General features: G+C 43.1%; 1 protein-coding gene across 2 annotated transcripts in view; it reads left to right on the top strand.

Annotated features, from left to right (window-relative positions):
• GRIA3 (glutamate ionotropic receptor AMPA type subunit 3) overlaps positions 1-18,138 on the top strand; it is a 272,830-nt gene that overhangs the window by 87,032 nt on the left and 167,660 nt on the right. The gene's annotated exons all lie outside the window — the stretch shown is intronic.

Raw genomic sequence — 18,138 nt, 5'->3', positions numbered from 1 at the left:
CGCCACGCTCCTTGTGAGTGCTGAAGCTTGTTCTAGATGCTCTGTTCCCTAACTCCCAGTCAAGTGTTCTTTCTACGACTCCACACTGACAGGAACTTCCAGCTCTCTTATTAACAAGGAAAGGATGTTATTTTTAAAGATGCTTCAGGGCAAAAAGATAAGCCGGTCCTCTCTCAATTCCTCAGACTGATAGAGAAGTACAGAAAGCAGGCAAATCATGCCTAATCCCAAAGCCCTGACTGCACAGCTGTGGAAGGACAGCTAGGGACATGGAATCCAGCAGAGAGGACTCGGGGTAGGGGTACAACGCCTCTTACCTGCTCAAGCCCTGGGCTCCAGTCCCAGATGGTTCTCAACCAAATAGAAGGGTGGAGTCGGGGTAGTCAGTCTGTGGCTCCCTTCCTCCTGTGGGGAGCTTAGGGCCCTGCTCTCGTTCCAATCTATCCCACGTCCCTCACCACAGTCAGCCTGGCTCCCCTTTCCCTAGAACTCCGCTACGTGCCTGGAGCCAAGTCCCACGTTCTCGTGGCTGGGGAGGACAGCAGTTGCACACCTCAGTAAAATTTGCTTTTTTAAGAAGTGCCTTCTAGGCCTTCACCTTCCCAGCGTCTGAATTGGGGGATGCAGAACTGGCTCCGCCCATGGCCCTCTCCCATCCCAATCAGAGGTGGGGATAACCAGTTAGGAGGCGGAGACAGTATGGGTTGCTATGGTTAACTAACTCGCTGTTAATTGGAGCTTGACCAGCCTCATTTTCTTGCTTCCAGAAATTTTTTCTCTGAGGATACAAATGAGTGCAAATCACCCTAAAGACGGGAAAGGTGAAGTTCCACGTGCACATTTCGACCAGGAAGGGGAAAAATCAGTTCATTATTTCAAGACCTCTTGAGATGCTGTAAATACACAGTCAACACAGAACAAAGATCTCTTTTTCCCCCCCTTACATTATTTATGTGCCATCTAAAAATTACATGCCCGTTCTCTTTCCAGCGCGGAGAGAGAGAAACATGCATATTCATGATCTGATAAATATTTAAGTGGGATTTATTTAAATGAGAGAGTCCATTTACAAACATTCCCTGGCTCTGAGATTTTATCCTGAGCACACAGAGAGAGGATAATTTCCTCTGGTAGATTCAAAACCTCCACTGGCCACCTGCCCCCCTAAACTTGGAGCTCTTCCTTGAGAACTGGTGAATGCCACCTGCATTATTTCAAGGGAGTCTTCCGTACCTCCTCCCTCCAGGCCTGCCTTCCTGCTCTGAGCTCATGCCCATGCCCTAGGATCAGTCGTTGGCAAAATGCTAGAACTGGCAGTTTATTTGGGGGCGGGGGTGGGGGAGAGGCAGTCCCAGCTTTCTTTGCCTAGGCACTTCCTCCTCGCCTCTCTAGCCCCACAGCCGCTACCGTCACTGATACCCCCGGCCTTCCTCGGGTCCACCTCTCCGGCTGAGGGAGGATAGTTCTGTGATACGCCAAGTAACCAGGACTGCGCTACCTTTCCCAGGAGGACATGCATTTTAACACTAAAGCATTGTGTCAGCACTCATTTCCAAAGCGTGTATACATACAGTGTTTTCTTTGCTCCTCAGAACAATCCTATGAGACTCCCGATGCAGGACTCCTTTCCTCCGTCTTAGAGATGAAGAAATAAAAGGACACCCTGCTTGCCCAACCTAAGTCACACGGCTAGTGAGTTGCAGATTTAGGACTCGAACTCAGGTCTGACTCTTAGCGCTGGGCGCTTTTCATTACATACAGCTGCCTCTCATCTAGGAAGGATACCCAGAGAGAAAGCAATGGCAACTCAAATGGAAGACTCATGGTGACCTCTCGGGCATCGCGGCTGTTGGAGGGGGAAGTATTTGGGGATGCGTGGGACTGTACTCAACACCTCTTCAGTCCTACCGTATTAGTGTGCGTGAGCTTAACTCGGGGTTCTTGGGCACCACCCTGGCTCTAGGTCTAGCTAGTTCTATCCCACCCATCTTCCTCGCTCCCAAATTCTAGTCCCCTGTTTTTGTATCTCATTTTATCTAAACGTCATGAGCTGATCAGTGAGTTCACCTGTAGAGTGAATCTGGGCTAGGGAGCAAGTACTGGTTAACGGCTCAATGTAAAACCTCTCCTGGGTCTTACACACGTTTCGCCAGAAGTTTCTAATGCCTTAAGTGAAGGACCCTGTGTATGGCAAAGTCCCCAAGCAATGAGCCAGGCCAGCGAGGGCAATATCATTGTGCAAATGAACTTCACAGTTCTCTAACTTACACTACCGAAGTGACCCTCTATATTCTGCCTAATTTACAGTTGCCAGATAAAAAACAGGATGTCCAGCTAAATTTGATTTTCAGATAAATAATCTTTTTTTTAGTGTAAGTATGTCCCAAATATTGCATTGGATGTACTCACACTTACAATTATACATTGTTTACTCTACATTCAAATCTCCTGGGCTTCCCCTTTTTTTATTTGCTAAATCTGTCAACCCCGTCTTAACTATAAGACCTGGCCTGCTGAGAATTATCATCAAAACAGTGCCAAGTGGGCATTTGCTGGCTTGTGACACTTGGTTGTGATTGATCCTATAGCACATGACACTGTGCTGGAGGGCTGAGAGCTGGTGAGGGAGGACGAGCGAAAGCAGCTATGGGAGAAAGAAACATGTCCCAGCCAGCCCATCATGACACTGGTCTTAGTCACTTGTACATGACATAAAAGTAATGTCACCAGGCCTTCTTAGGAAATATAGTCAGTACTATTTGCCTCTCATCCCCAGCTCCTCCCCGCCACAGCCATCTGCTGTGCTATTCTGCTCTTTGAAAAAGGGAACAAGTTTTGGCAAATGTCAAGCCTTGCGTTTTCCGAGGGTGATCTGGGCCTCAGAAGGCACATTGCGAGCAAACAGCAAGGCGGGCGGGAGGGGCGTGGCCAGGCTGCTGTACAGCCCGCAGGGCTGCCCAAATGTAATTAAACACCAGGCGCGGACCCCAGGAGTAACAGTGGGAAGAGTTCCATGGCCAAAAAATATTAGGGTGGTGAAGTGGAGAATGTTTTCAAGCCTAATTAGCAATTTGCACAACTGCAGAGTTAAAAAATTCTGCTAGTGTCAGGCAGGTTTGTGGACTGACGATGGAAGTTGAACTGGACCCAAGGGAGGGGGGGCACTGGGATCTTGCCAAGTCCAGTGACGAGGGCACCTACTAAGAAGTTCAAACTGAGGAAATGACCAAATTAGGGCATGAACAGTATAGGGACTCACTTTCCAGACAATACTAGAGGCAAAAGAAGGCACACTCTGGAAATTATGCTTTTGAGTAGTAATAATAATGACAGAATAGTGATGATAATAATGATAGCAAGCCTTTAAAGCATCCATTTCCCCCAAACACACACATTGAGTGTGTGAAACAAAGAAAGCTAGTCGAAACCTTCATTTTAGAGATGAGAGACAAAAGGCCCAGAGAGGGGAAGTGACTTACGTAAGGTCACACAGCAGGTCAGCAGCAGTCTCCTCACTCCCAATCCAGTGCTGCATCCACTGTCCAAGGATGCTTTTCTGGAGATTCTAAACCAGTTCAGTTTTTCTCCTCCACATTCTTTTTTTTTTTTCCTAATCCATTTAGTTTAGCTTAATTTTGTTTTTATTAGGGTAAGAACACTTCATATGAGATCTACGCTCTTAAAAAATTTGAAGTGCACAATACAGTATTGTTACCTATAGGCACAGTATTAGCAGAATTCTAGAACTTAACTTGTCTTGTGTAACTTCATACCCTTGAACAGCAACTCCCGATCTCCCCTTCTCTCCAGCCCCTGGCAACCACCATTCTACTCTGTTTCTGTGAGTTTGATTCTTTTAGTTTCGTTACATAAGTGGGATCATGCAGTATTCGTCCTTTGGAGACTGGCTAGTTTCACTTAGTGCAATGTCCGACAGGTTCATCCGTATTGTCACGTATGGCAGAATTTCCTTGTCTTTAAAGGCTGAATAACATTCCATTGTAAGAACATAACACATTTTGTTTATCCATTCATCTGTCAATGGACATTTAGGTTGTTTCCATATCTTGACTGTTGTGAATAATACTGCAGTGAACACGGGCGTGCAGATATCTCTGAGATTCTGCCTTCACTTTGTTTGGATATGTACCCACGAGTTAAGATTGCCAAATCATATGGTAGTTCTATTTTTCATTTTTTGAACCTCCATACTGTTTTCCATAACATCTGCATCATTTTTAAATTCCCGCCAACAGTGTATAAGGGTCCCAATTGCTCCGCATCCTCACGAACATTTATCTTTTCAGTTTGTTGTTGTTGTTTTCTTTGTTTTTTTAATAATAGCCATCCCAAAGGTATGAGCTGATATCTCATTGTGGTATGGATTTGCATTTTCCTGAGGACCTGTGATAATTAGCATCTTTTTATATACCTGTTGGGCATTTGTATATCTTTTTTGGAGAAATATCTATTCAAGTCCTCGGCCCATTTTTTAAAAGATTTTATTTATTTATTTATTTATTTATTTATTTATTTATTTATTTATTTAGCGTGAGCGGGGGTCAGGGGGCAGGGGAGAGGTACAGAGGCAGAGGGAGAGAGAATCTTCAAGCAGACTCTGCACTGAGTGTGGAGACCGACACAGGGCTCGATCCCACGACCCTGAGATCATGACCTGAGCTGAAATTAAGAGTTGGATGCTCAACTGACTGAGTCACCCAGGTGCCCCCCTCTGCCCATTTTTTAATCAAGTTGTTTGGTTGCTTTATTATTGAGTTTGAAGGAGTTTCTTGTACATATTGGATATTAACCTCTTATCAGATATATGGTTTGCAAATATTTTCTCTCCTCCCGCAGATTGTCTTTTCACTCTATTGATTGTTTCCTTTGCTGTGGAGAAGCTTTTTTAGTTTGATGTAGTCCCCCTTAGTGCTTTCAGTGTCATATCCAAGAAATCATTGCTTAGGATTTACAGATTCAGTGCAATCCATATCCATCCCTATTTTTTTCAGAAATAGAAAAATCTCCTAAAATTCATATGGAACAACAAAAGACTCGAAATAGTCAAAGCAGTCTTGAGAAAGAAGAACAAAGCTGAAGGCATTACACTTCCTGATTTCAAAATATATTACAAAGCTATAGTAAGTGAAACCAGTATGGTACTGGCATAAAAACAGACATATAGACCAATGGAACAGAATAGAGAGCCCAGAAATAAACCCATGTATATATAGTCAACTGATCTTCGACATGGGTGCCAAGAACACACAATAGGGAAAGAATAGTTTCTTCAACAAATGATGTTGAAAAAACTAGATATCCACATGCAGAAGACTGAAGTGGAGGCCCTTATCTTGCACCATGTATAAAAATCAACTCAAAATGGATTAAAGATTTAAATGTAAGATCCCAAGCTGTGAAACTCCTAGAAGAAAACATAGAGAAAAAGTTTCATGACATTGGTCTATGCAATGATTTCTCCTCTATGTTCTTGCTCTTTTAGTGCTTTTTTTTTTTTTTTTTTTTTTACTCCCTGAACCTTCTGGTTCCCTGCTTTTGAAGTTCACTTGGAAAACAGTCACTCTGTTCCCTCTCCCCACCACCTACTCCTCTGCCTTAGGGTCACGTTTTCCATCCTCTCCATAAATTCCCATAGCAAGGTGATGATTTTCCATATATTACATTCTTTAATTGATAGAGACTCAGCTGGGTCCTGTAAAACAGCTGAGAAACATGGGACCTCTTCCCATTTCTCCCCCACTCAGCCATGAGCAGATGAAGATTCTAAAATTCTGCTGAGGTATGCCTACTGTGGGCCAGGCACTGTGCTGAAACAGTGCATGAATTTTATCTCATTTCATAGTGTAGCACTCTCTCGTGTAGGCACTATGATAGTTCCCATTTTGCAAGCAAGGATCCTGAGGCTCAGAGAGCTTCAGTGATATTCCTAAGGTGACACAGCTAGTACGTGACGCAAGCAGTCTACTGTTAGTGTCCATGCTCTTAGTCTTTATGTGATCCCCTTGAGAGCAGCTGACATACTGCTGCCACAGTACGTTTCCTCAACTGTGTCATTATTGTGTTCTTCCCTACTGCCTCTCGATATGTGCTTTCCAGCATGGAAGCTACTAGACACATGTGGCTATTTAAATGTAACTTACATTAATTACAATTAAATGAAATTTAAAATGCGGTTCCTGAGTCCCACCAGCCACATTTCAAGTGCTCAAAAGCCACACGCAGTTAGTAGCTACCATATTGAACCGCACAAATAAGAGACCATTTCCCTCACTGTGGAAAGTTCTATCGGACAGCCCTTCTCTAGAGGCTAAACTTTGAACTCCTCAGCCTGGTATTTCAAGTGTTCTGCAGTCTGGGTCCTACCAACTTTTTAGCACAAAGACAGAAAATGAGGAGGAAAAAATGAGGCTGGAGAAAGGAGCAGGAGCCTGAGGATGAAGGGCCTGCTGTACCACACCATGGAAGTGAGACCTCATCCTGTAGAGCACGATGGATTTCTTCTGATAGATAGAACCAGTGCAGGTTGAGACCTGAATCAAACTCACCTCTTTGAGGAAGTCTGAGTAAATAACCAGAGAGGTCTGAAGATCATGCCACCCAGGGGCCTGGGTGCCCCCCCCAAGCAGTGACAAGAAGTGTTCCAATGCTTACAAAAAAGAAAGATCTCACTTCTAAAATGGAGTCAAGGACCTGTGTTCAAATCACAGCTCTGCTACTTAATTAGCTATGTAATATTGGGCACTGCCACTTAACATCATTGAGCATCTGTTTGCCTCTCTGTAAATAGAGCCAATAATACCTACTCTCCAGATACGTGTGACAATCAGGTGGGGTAATGAGGATGGTGAGCTCAGGGTCTGGAGTAGGACCTGGGCTTTAAACTCCCATGTGTGATTCTAGGGAGTAAGTAGGGTTGAAAATCATTGCACTACCTGCCCACTGAGGTCCCTTCCGGCTTTGAACTTCAAGCCCTGACCCACAGTAAAAAAAAAAAAAAAAAAAAAGATTAACAGTCGGTTTGGACAAAATACTTACCTGGCTCCTCACAGCAGGCTGCAGGCTTCAGGGGCACTCAGTGTGGCAGCCATCACGGACAGCCCCGGTTTCCAGCCCTAGGACAGCCTCTTTAGTGAGAGTGTAGGGTCCCTGTTGGCTGCTTGGCAGAGTCACTCCCCACCAAGTGACAGATGCACCCAGAACCTCCAGCCCAGGACTGTAATACCATGTGTCTTTATTGCCATGACAGTCGTTAACAGGTCATTATAGAGTGGCAATGGATTTAGCGTTCGGATGTTGGTTCAAAGGTTTCTCCCATCACACAAAATTGCTTTATTTCAAGGAAATAGAAGTTTCAAAACAACAGGCAGGGGAGGTGGGGGGGGATGGGTGGATGGGGGAAAGGTGAAGGGGATTAAGAGTACACCTGAAACTAATGTAACGCTGTATGTTAACTCTACTGGAATTAAAAGAAAAACTTCATGAAAAAGGTACATTTTAGAACAGAAAAAAACATATAACACTGTATGTTAAGCTTACTGGAATTAAAATTTAAAAAAAGAAACAGCAGGGGAATGCAAGGTGAGGAGGGAGGGCTGAGAGAAGCTGGCCGAGGGAGAGGGAAGTGGGAGGGGACTCTTCCAACTAATGCTTTGAGAGCATCCTGTGGGGCCCCAGCAGAATAGCACAGCAAAGGCTCATTTCCCAGCACTTCAGTGCTCCAACAACCTCTCTGTTAGCCAGCCCTTCTGCACGTCAACAAAACGCAAGGAAATTTGACGTTCCACCTCACAGCTCAGGAACCCTTCAAGGCCTTGAAGTACCTCCTTAAATTACTAAAGAAAGATAAAATTATGTTCAACCTGATGTAATATTATTAATGATATTTTGCTTTATATAAATTCACTCTTTGAAAATCAGAAATCCCTAAAGGGTGAATAGGGAAGTATTTTATTAAACTAGAATATTTGATGAATCAAGGCACCCCATTCCCAACTGCATAAGACAAAATCTGCAGGACTGTGGGTGTTTGTAACTCCATCCAACCAGAGAAAAAGAACCAAATGGAGATTGGTAGCTCTCACTTCACAAACGAGTGTCATAGCTCCAAAAAGGGCTCCCAGGGCAAGCCAATCATCACTGTATCACTTATCAATCACAGCCATATTGCTGAGTCAATCTGGAAAAGACGCCCCAAGGTTTTGGACACCAAACCCCAAACGGGTCATACAGATGCTTCTTCTTTCCATGTAGTCTCACCTTATTTCTTGTTCAGCTATTGCCCATAAACTGTACAGAAAACATTTCATCTTTGTGGTGCTTCTGGGTTGGGCTGTCGAACCAGTTTTGTGGCAGAAAGCCAAATTAAATAACTCACTTTTTTATTATTATTACAAATAAGGAAGCTGAGGATTAATCAAAATTGTCAGGGAACGGACTGTTCTAATTAGCAGAATCTTCTGATAAACTGTTGAGCTAACATTAGAAGAATATTGAAACAACCCATTTAGTTTGGTCTATTTTGGGCAAATCTTCTAAAATGTCTGGTTTCACATCCCTGCCTTGAAAATACCATTGAATCTTTGGTATCTGAGGCTCTGGCAGGGCTTTGGAGTTCTCGATCATGCATTCTCGATGTCTAGGGGGAGAAATGAAGACACATACAGCACCGACAGAGACAGAACTCAGGACACAACTTTGGTGGCATCTCCAGTTTCAGAGATTGATTGTCTATTGTCTCTTAAATCAAAGGCATAGGGAGAGAACAGTGCTGTTGAGTGACAGTTCTGGTTAAAATTTAATGTGACAGTACCTTCAACTTGTCCATACATTGTCACGCCTAGATCTTATTTGATCTTTATTATGCTCTTGTGAGGCAGATTCCTCACTTTATGAACTGAGGCCTGGAGATGCTAAGAGGCTTGCCCAAGGCTGAGACCACACCAAGTGTCTGGAGTCTCAGTCTCGTGTCCTTTCACAAGAAAGCCCACTGTGATACCCATGGTGATTCTAATTTCCCTGTATTTGGGTTGACTTCCAACCCCCCTCCCCCCGCCAGGCCACACTGGGCTCAGCTAATACCACCACAGTCAGAGAAATATCTGAGTGTGTGCTCAACTTTTGTAGCACTCAGAATAAATAGCTTAGGTGAAAGTCATATATAATAGCAGTTGCCATGAAAATAGTGTCTTTAAGCACCCCAGTTGAGAACTATTTATTTTGCATAATATGATCTTGGTGTACTAAATGCTCATTTGCACCCTTGTGTTGAGGACACTTGTCTGTGGCATCGCTGTAGGGGGGATGAATGTTTTCCAGAAAGGTTTTGGTCTTTCCCCAGATACGCTGCTGGACTTCTGAGAAGCCAGAGAATACTAATGTTTGTTTGTGCCATTGTGACAGGTGTGAGGTGGTATCTCACCATGGTTTTGATTTGTATTTCCCTGATGATGAGTGATGTTGAGCATCTTTTCATGTGTCTGTTAGCCATCTGGACGTCTTCTTTGGAAAAGTGTCTATTCATGTCTTCTGCCCATTTTTTAACTGGAGGGATTATTTGGCTTTGGGTTGTTGAGTTTGATAAGTTCTTTATAGACTTTGGATGCTAACCCTTTATCAGATGTGGATGCTAACCCTTTATCAGGTGTGTCATTTGTAAATATCTTCTCCTTATCTGCCTTTTAGTTTTCTTGATTGTTTCCTTTGCTGTGCAGAAGCTTCTTATCTTGATGAAGTCCTAATAGTTCAGTTTTGCTTTTATTTCCCTTCCTTTTGGAGCCGTGTCTAGTAAGAAGTTGCTATGGCCGAGATCAAAGAGGTTGCAGCCTGTGTTCTCCTCTAGGATTTTGATGGTTTCCTGTCTCACACTTAGGTCTTTCATCCATTTGGAATTTATTTTGGTATATGGTGTAAGAAAGTGGTCCAGTTTCATTCTTCTGCATGTGGCTGTCCAGTTTTCCCAAAACCATTTGTTGAAGAGACTCTCTTTTTTCCCATTGGATATTCTTTCCTGCTTTGTCAAAGATTAGTTGACCATACAGTTGTGGGTCTATTTCTGGGTTCTCTATTCTCTATTGATCTATGTGTCTGTTTTTGTGCCAGTACCATACTGCCTTGATGACTACAGCTTTGTAATAGAGCTTGAAGTCTGGAATTGTGATGCCTCCTGCTTTGCTTTTCTTTTTCAAGATTGCTTTGGCTATTTGGGGTCTTTGGTGGTTCCATACAAATTTTAGGATTGTTTGTTCTAGCTCTGTGCAAAATGCTGGTGGTATTTTAATAGGGATTTCGCTAAATGTGTAGATTGCTTTGGGAAGTATGGACATTTTAACAATGTTCTTCCAAATCATGAGCATGGGATGCTTTTCCATTTCTCTGTGTCCTCTTCAATTTCTTTCATAAGTGTTCTATAGTTTTCAGAGCACAGATCTTTTACCTCGTTAGTTAGGTTTATTCTTAGGTATCTTATGGTTTTTGGTGCAATTACAAATGGGATCGATTCTTTGATTTCTTTTTCTGCTGCTTCATTATTGGCATATAGAAATGCAACAGATTTCTGCAGATTGATTTTTATATCCTGCAACTTTGCTGAATTCATGTATTAGTTCTAGCAATTTTTTGGTGGAGTCTCCCGGGTTTTCTACAAAGAGTATCATGTCATCTGCAAATAGTGAAAGTTTAACTTCTTCCTTGCCAATTTGGATGCCTTTTATTTCTTTTTGTTGTCTGACTGCTGAGTAGTACTTCCAGTGCTATGCTAAATAGTAATGGTGACAGTGGACATCCTTGTCTTGTTCGTGACCATAGGGGAAAGGCTCTCAGAGAATGCTAATATTTGAAACAAAGGGAGAATGTGTGATCTGAGATTTCTTGTATGTTTTTAGGTAATAAAAATAAATCATCTCCATTGATCTTTAATCTTATGAAGTTGGTAGAGCAGGTGTCATGGTCCCATTTTGCAGAAGTGGGTCCTGAGGTTCAGCTTGGTTGCTATGGTAACCTAAACCCGGCTACACAAATTTTTTCTCCTATGGTGCTTATCAAAGCCCACTTTTCATCAGAATGCCCCAGAAGTTTGTTACAAATACACCTTCCCCAGCTCCATCCCAGGCATACTGAATCAGAATTTTCAGAGATGAAACTCAAAAAATACATATATATGTAAAATTGCCTGCCCTATCAACCTCATAAGATTATTAAGATCAACTGATACCATTTTAATTTTATTACTGAAAATGAAGGAATTAAGATACTAGAGAATGGCAGCTGCTTAGAGCAACAACTTCATGATCATACTCTTGTGATCAGCACCATACGCCATGGTAGAAGTGGACACACAAGATGCAAAAGACTCAGACTTTTGCCTTGGGGAATTTTTAAGGTAGTTTGCTGCTAAGTCAATGGTTCTCAAATTCTAGCATGCATCCGAATCATCTGAACGGCTTTTTAAACAGGAATTCCTGGGCCCCAGCCCCAGAATTTCTGCCTCAATAGGTCTAGAGATGGAGGCCAAGAATCTGCATTTTTAACAAATTCCCAGGTGATGCTGATGCTGCTATTCCCAGGGCCACACTTTTTAGAACCACTAGCCTAGGTAGCATTTTATTTATTTATTTTTTAGAGATTTACTTATTTATTTTAGAGAGAGAGTGTACACGCAAGTGCACAAGTGGGGGTAGGGGTAGAGGGAGACGGAAAGGAAGAAAGAATCTCAAGCAGATTCCCCATTGAGAGCAGAGCCCAATATGGGGCTCGATCTCATGACTCTGAGATCACAACCTGAGCCGAAATGAAGAGTTGGGCACTTAACCAACTGAACCACCCAAGCACCCCTGAAATATCTCTTTTAAACCCTAAGACCACCATAAGATTTAAAATGATGCCTAGTGGGACACCTAGGTGGCTCAATCGGTTAAGCACCCAAGTTTTGATTTTGACTCGGGTCAGGGTCTCAAGGTTGTGATCTCAGGGTCATGAGATCAATCCCTGAGTTGGGCTATGCACTCAGTCGGGAGTCTGCTTGAGAGTCTCTCTCTTTCTCCCTCTGCCCCTCTCCACTGCATTCTCTCTTTCTGTCTCTAAAATAAATAAATCTTTATTTTTAAAGATTTTATTTATTTATTTGAGAGAGAGAGAATGAGAGATAGAGAGCACGAGAGGGAAGAGGGTCAGAGGGAGAAGCCGACTCCCTGCCGAGCAGGGAGCCTGATGTGGGACTTGATCCCGGGACTCCAGGATCATGACCTGAGCCGAAGGCAGTCACTTAACCAACTGAGCCACCCAGGCACCCTAAATAAATCTTAAAAAAAAAATAAAAGAGATATATGTGTGAAAGAAAATTAAAACAAAATTACCTGTGCATCCTTGCACCTCGGTCACAGAAAGACATCTTCCTGACCTGTGAAAACAATGCCACTTTCTTACCACAAATGCACTGGCCAGCACCATTTCTAATGGAAACATTTGCTTCCTTCATGCCCTGGTTTCTCTAGAAATAGAAGAGCCCCCGGCTTTGGAGTCTTGAAGGAAGTGACAGAGGGAATGGTCTCTCTCCCCACTGCAGAAGGCAGTGCTTCTCAAAGTCTAATTCCCCAAATGAACAGTGGCAGACTCGCCCAGGGTGTTTAGTAGGAATGAAAATGAGGGGACCCACTGTAGACCTAGTGAATCAGAATTTCCAGAAGTAAGATGGGAATGTGGGTGCTTCAGGTGCTTAAGTGCTTCAGGTTATTTGTGTTTCTGGTACACACTAAATTGGAGAACCCCTAGAGGAAGGATTTACCAAATGTTAGGTTTAGTCAAGGACCTTGAGGAAGTCTCATTTCTCTTAACGGACCACCACTCCCTCTTTCGTGGATCTACGTGTCCCACAAGAAACCTCGGGAGACTAGGAGAGACACCAGGCTCCTCCCTCCCCCTTCACCTTTCCACATGACACCACCGCCTCCCTCCTCCCACGCCCCTCCCTTGCCCACCCCCCGCAAACAATATGAATCCATTTGCCTAGAACATTTCTCAGGTTGCTTAAAGCACACACACCTAAGTCCCTGAAAAATTCCACCCAGTGAGGAAAAGATTTGGTTTTTTTTTAAGATGCTTTTATTTTATGTTTATACCTTCTCTCCCTTTAAATTTTTATCTCCCTGCTTCTTTATGACACATTCTGGAGATGTTTCAAAGCTATTTATATTCCATACTGACTTAAGTCTTTTTAATGTTCTGAGAAATGCCATAGCTTATATTGAAATGATGCACTAAGATACAAGAGAAAAAGGCGGGGGGAGGGGGAGATGGTGAGGAAAGTACCTGAGAGCAACGTCGGTTAGAAAGCTAGTCAGACACAAGGGTTGGCACTATCCTGCCACAGCACCGAAATATCGTCAGTTCATTACCTGGCATGCCCCTCTTCCTATCTTTCAACAGTGGGGAAGATCTTGGAAGTCTGAGGATGAAATGCAATCCTTTCCCTTGCTGTGGCAACTATAAGTCTGCCAGTGTTTTTGCTTTTTGGTTCACTGTCCAGTTAGAGCAAGTATATATTTTGTGTCTTCCGGCGAGTCACTGTATAACTTTTGTTTATTTTCATTACGAGCTCCTCAATACAATTCCACACACAGTGGATTAACTAATAAAGTTCGGAAAACACCACGGGGGCATAGGTTGCTAGAACACAGAGACAGAGAACCAAACAAGTGAGTCTCCTGCATGGGAGGGACACCCAGCATGTGCTTTAATGAGCTTCTAAATTCTGTTTCTTTTGCTCCTTCTCTTCAAGGGTGAGAGAGAGAGAGAGAGTCTGTCTGAAAAAAATGTGTTAGCATTAGACATCATAATCATGTTCTCAATTTATAGAGCACAGTAACTTTTACAATTCTGCAGAGGATCATATCCAGTGCCTTTTTTTTTTTTTTTTTTTTTTTTGCATTACTTTTCGGGATCATGCAAATGTTACTGACAACTAAATAAAATCTGTGAAAAGGATAAAAAGTCATCCCACAATAGTCCCAAATAGAGCCAGACCTTTTGAAGGTGACTGCTTCCAACATGGCGTTGATGGACACCCAAAATCTTTGGCTAAAAATCTGTCCTTTGATGTCCCTGCCACAGCTATCAAACCCCAGTTGTTGGAACGGAAAGAGCCACCCTTGGAGATTAACAGTTTGGAGAACTCTTCTATGAGTCAAAGCTTTCACACACAGGCACTTATTCAAATTAGCCCCTATCACTTCACCAGGCCCTGAGGAAGTACAGCATAGAACAGGTTACACTTTGATTTTATTGGTGGTGGTGGATGGAGGTCAGGAAAGAACCGAAACTTTTCTCAAATCGCATTCTGTGGGTAGTTTTGCTAGCCTGCAGAAAGGTTAATTTTGAAGAGTCTATGCATTGCACTGGCACAGCAGCCTGACTTGGGCAAAGTGCCCTAGTGAGACACGCTGAATAGCCAGGAGCTAACTTTAAGGTCCTGGAAACCCGGTGGCAGGGAGATAGGTATCTGTTGGGATCACGTGAGGCTGCAAGTAACAAAATCCTGACTAGCAGCCGTTTAAACAAATAGGGCTTTTCAAAATATGTACCAGAAGCCTCCAAGTATGTCGTTGTAGGCACGGATTCCACTGTTCAAGAATGCCATCAAAGACCTAAGTTCTTCCTCTCTGTTTCGCCATCCTTAGAATGCTGGCTTTCACCTTCATGGGTGTTACCTCATGGTCACAAGATGGCTGAGACATCGGTGCTCCCAAGAGGCAGGAAGATGAAGAAAGGGCAGTACCAACCACATCTATCACCTTTTATCGGGAAAACAGAATCTTTGCCAGTTTCCCCAATAGGCTTCCATTTACATCTCCTTGGCTAGCACTATATACATGCCCCACCCACTCAACACCAGTTGCAAGGAAGACTGGGAAAGAGAGTATTTAGCTGGGCACATTGCCACCTTACACAAAACCAGGATTATGTGAGCAAAGAAGAGGGAAATTGATCTTGGGTAGACAACAAACAGTGCCTGCCAAAGACGAAAGGAGAGCATTGGTCACTCATTCAGTTCAGCGAATATTCACTGGGCACCTACTAGGTGCCAAACACTGTGCCATGTGCTTTGACATCTGGCTTTTGCCTCAGGCTATCTAGAATTCAAAGAATGAAGCTTCTTCACTAGGGTAAATTACCGAAACTAGCCTCTAGCTGTGTGTCAGGTTTTATTTTGTTCCTCGCCACCAAGCTGCCCTGAGCTTTGAGAATGTAATTTCATCTAATCTTTCAGATACTTTGGGGCAGAGACTCAAACATCAGCTAACCCGCTCCAGATATGGACCTTCAACAAAGAAAGGCCTTTGAATTTTAGCTATCAGGGTCATTTTTTAAAACCGTGCATCAGAGTTATTTTATGCATGCAAATCCCTTTCTGCTTTTTAATTGGATTTGTGCCTGGATGTACTGCAAATTGCTTTTAACGATGGGCTGCAGAATAGGTTCTCATAGAGAACCCCAATCTCATCCTACTTGCTGACTGGTCAGTACAAAGGACTTCTTATAACCCGAAAACAAGCTTTGAAGACCTCTGCCCTGCAAAATAGCAAAGGCAAAATGATTAAGAGCTCCTAGACAATTTCTATTGAGGGTTTGTTCCTGGGAATTCTCTCTCCAAGGAAAGATGAATGAATGGCTCCCAGGAAAGAAAGGATCTTTGCTGCTTTGATGTGGATGGGGCCAGCCACATATTCCCTAGAGTTTGAAACCCAAGCTCAGTAACACTTTGTTTTTAGGAAAGGCAGAATGGAAAAGGACTTTGGGGAAGTCTGGGAGTGGCCAGTAGGATCACAACGCATAGACTCTTCAAAATTAACCTTTCTGCAGGCTGGCAAAACCACCCACAGAATATGATTTGAGAAGGAATTTCTTGCCCACGGATTGTTTTCCCTTGACCTGTCAAGAGTGAAAGTCCCATTAATGTTGTTTCTTAAGGGCCTTCTGGTGACAGGTGCATTCCATTCCCAGGGAAGGATGACATGCTACATGGTATTAGTTTATTTGGTTGACCCATTGTCACCCAGATGAGATCAGGGCCCTAAAGATATGGTACATAAAATGGGCATTTTTTTGAGGGATAGGAAAAGGATGGTTTGTAGTTTAGGGCCCAGGCAGAACTAAGTGAGGGGTCCCCAGAGAAAGTCCAGGGTAGGCAAGGAAGAGCAGGAGGCCACTGGGAGGAGCAGGAGAGTGGCAGTGTCTCATGGATACTTAGAGACAGTATCTGATAAATCTTCATCATCAAAGACTGCATGAAGCAATTTAAGGGGGGAGGATATGGCTGATGGAAGGGCGGAACATCAGGGGATTAAATGGAAGTGTTCATATCTACTCTGTGCCATCTAGGGCATCCCCTGTACTTTTGCTTGCCCATACCCGATAGGAAACCCTGCCCGCCATAACATCTCCATAGATCAGAGGCATTGGAATTGGCAGGGTGCGGGGAGGGTAATAATAACTCACGGAGCAGGGTAAATAGAATAGGTATGGAAGGGACATAGGAAGGAGACTAAAAGAAGCAGTTGAAGGCAGAAGCAGAATGGAGACGGGGTGTCAAGACATAAAGGGAAAACACGGGGAGAAAAGATGCTGCATATTCAAATAACAACAACAAAAATAATTATAATAGCTAACACACTAGTACCAAGCCCTGTGGGAGGCACCGCATATGCGTGAACTCACTGAATTTTTACAATAATCCTATGAAGTAGATTTATTATTATTATCCCATTTTACATACTAAGAAATGGAGGTACAGAGTTTATGTCAAAATTTGATATTTGTAAAGCAGGGACAAGCAACGAAGAAACTGAGTCCTGATACCATCTGATCTCTAAACTTTTCAGTTATGTAAGCCAATGATGTCTTCTTTAAAGGCAGTTTCAGTCAGGTGTCTGCCCCTCGTAACCCAAAGAGCCCTTACCAATAATTTAAGAAACGACAACATCCATTGGCTGCTTATTATGGACAAGGCACTGAGTTAAGTGCTTCATATACATTATTTTCTTTAATCCTGACAAATAACTTACCCAGAGTTGCGCAACTAATAGGAAGCAGAGCGGAGAAATAAAGTCCTACAGTCTGGTTCCGGACTCTGTGCTCATAAGCTGTGGTAGACAGACAAACAGACACGTAGAAGAGAATGTCACCAGTCAGCAGTGAATAGCAGAAACTGAAGGCAGCTGAATTCCAAGGGTTCCCTTTAATGAGTAACCTGATAAAGTTTTAGCCACCCTCTCACAGTTGTAAGAAATCAGCTGCTACACAGGTGAGCATCTATTTGGAGGCTCCTTAATCTTGGGAAACTGTTACTTCTGGTGCCCTGCAGTCTTGATTCTCCAGTGAGGAGTCACTTAGCACTAACAGAAGCAAGTTCTAGGATCTGCTGTGCCCAAGAGACTCCCTTCCACACAGGAAAGGGAAGAGGCCATGTTGAAGGCATCTATCTGTGTGGCCATGGCTGGGAATACTTCGTGGAATGGAAGCCCAGTAGCATCACACTCTGGGAAGCACCATACTGAAAAGATTCAGGAAGCCAGCATCAACTGAGCGAAGCCAATTTCTGTTCTTACATGCCTGCAGCCTCTCCCTATAATGGGGCCTGGCACCATCCTTAGGGCTCTCAGTCAGTCCCTATGAGCATTCCTTCTTCTGTGAGGACCCTACAAACAATGAATTGCTGTAGCTTCACTGCAGAGGAAGGAATTGTGTGTATGTTTTTAGTGTTTTTGTTGTTTGATGTTTAATGTACATGAAAGCCTGTCTTCTGAGAATAAATATGGGCCAAAGAATGATAGCCTATTCAACTGGGATTCAAACAGTTAAAGATTACGAATGGCTTTCATTGTTTTTATAACTATTAGGTGGCTCTCTTGATAATTCCTGGCTGATTTATATCTTTGGTCTCTATTTCTGCATAGACCCCATAAAAAAATGCTATGTTAAATAATTTCATATTAAAAACAAAACCGGAACTTAATCTTCACTTAAGAGGCAAACAATAATTTTTATCAGCCTTTGCAAATGGGCCTTGCTTCCCATTCATTAAATGTCTATAAATGTTTGCTAGTTCTTAGAGGTTGAATGATTAAA

This window comes from Eumetopias jubatus, unplaced genomic scaffold (genome assembly GCF_037043125.1).
Source record: "Eumetopias jubatus isolate StellerSeaLion01/CBP00866 unplaced genomic scaffold, mEumJub1_p1.0 scaffold_11, whole genome shotgun sequence".
Taxonomy (NCBI): Eukaryota; Metazoa; Chordata; class Mammalia; order Carnivora; family Otariidae; genus Eumetopias; species Eumetopias jubatus.
This window is presented reverse-complemented; position numbering and strand designations above follow the sequence as displayed.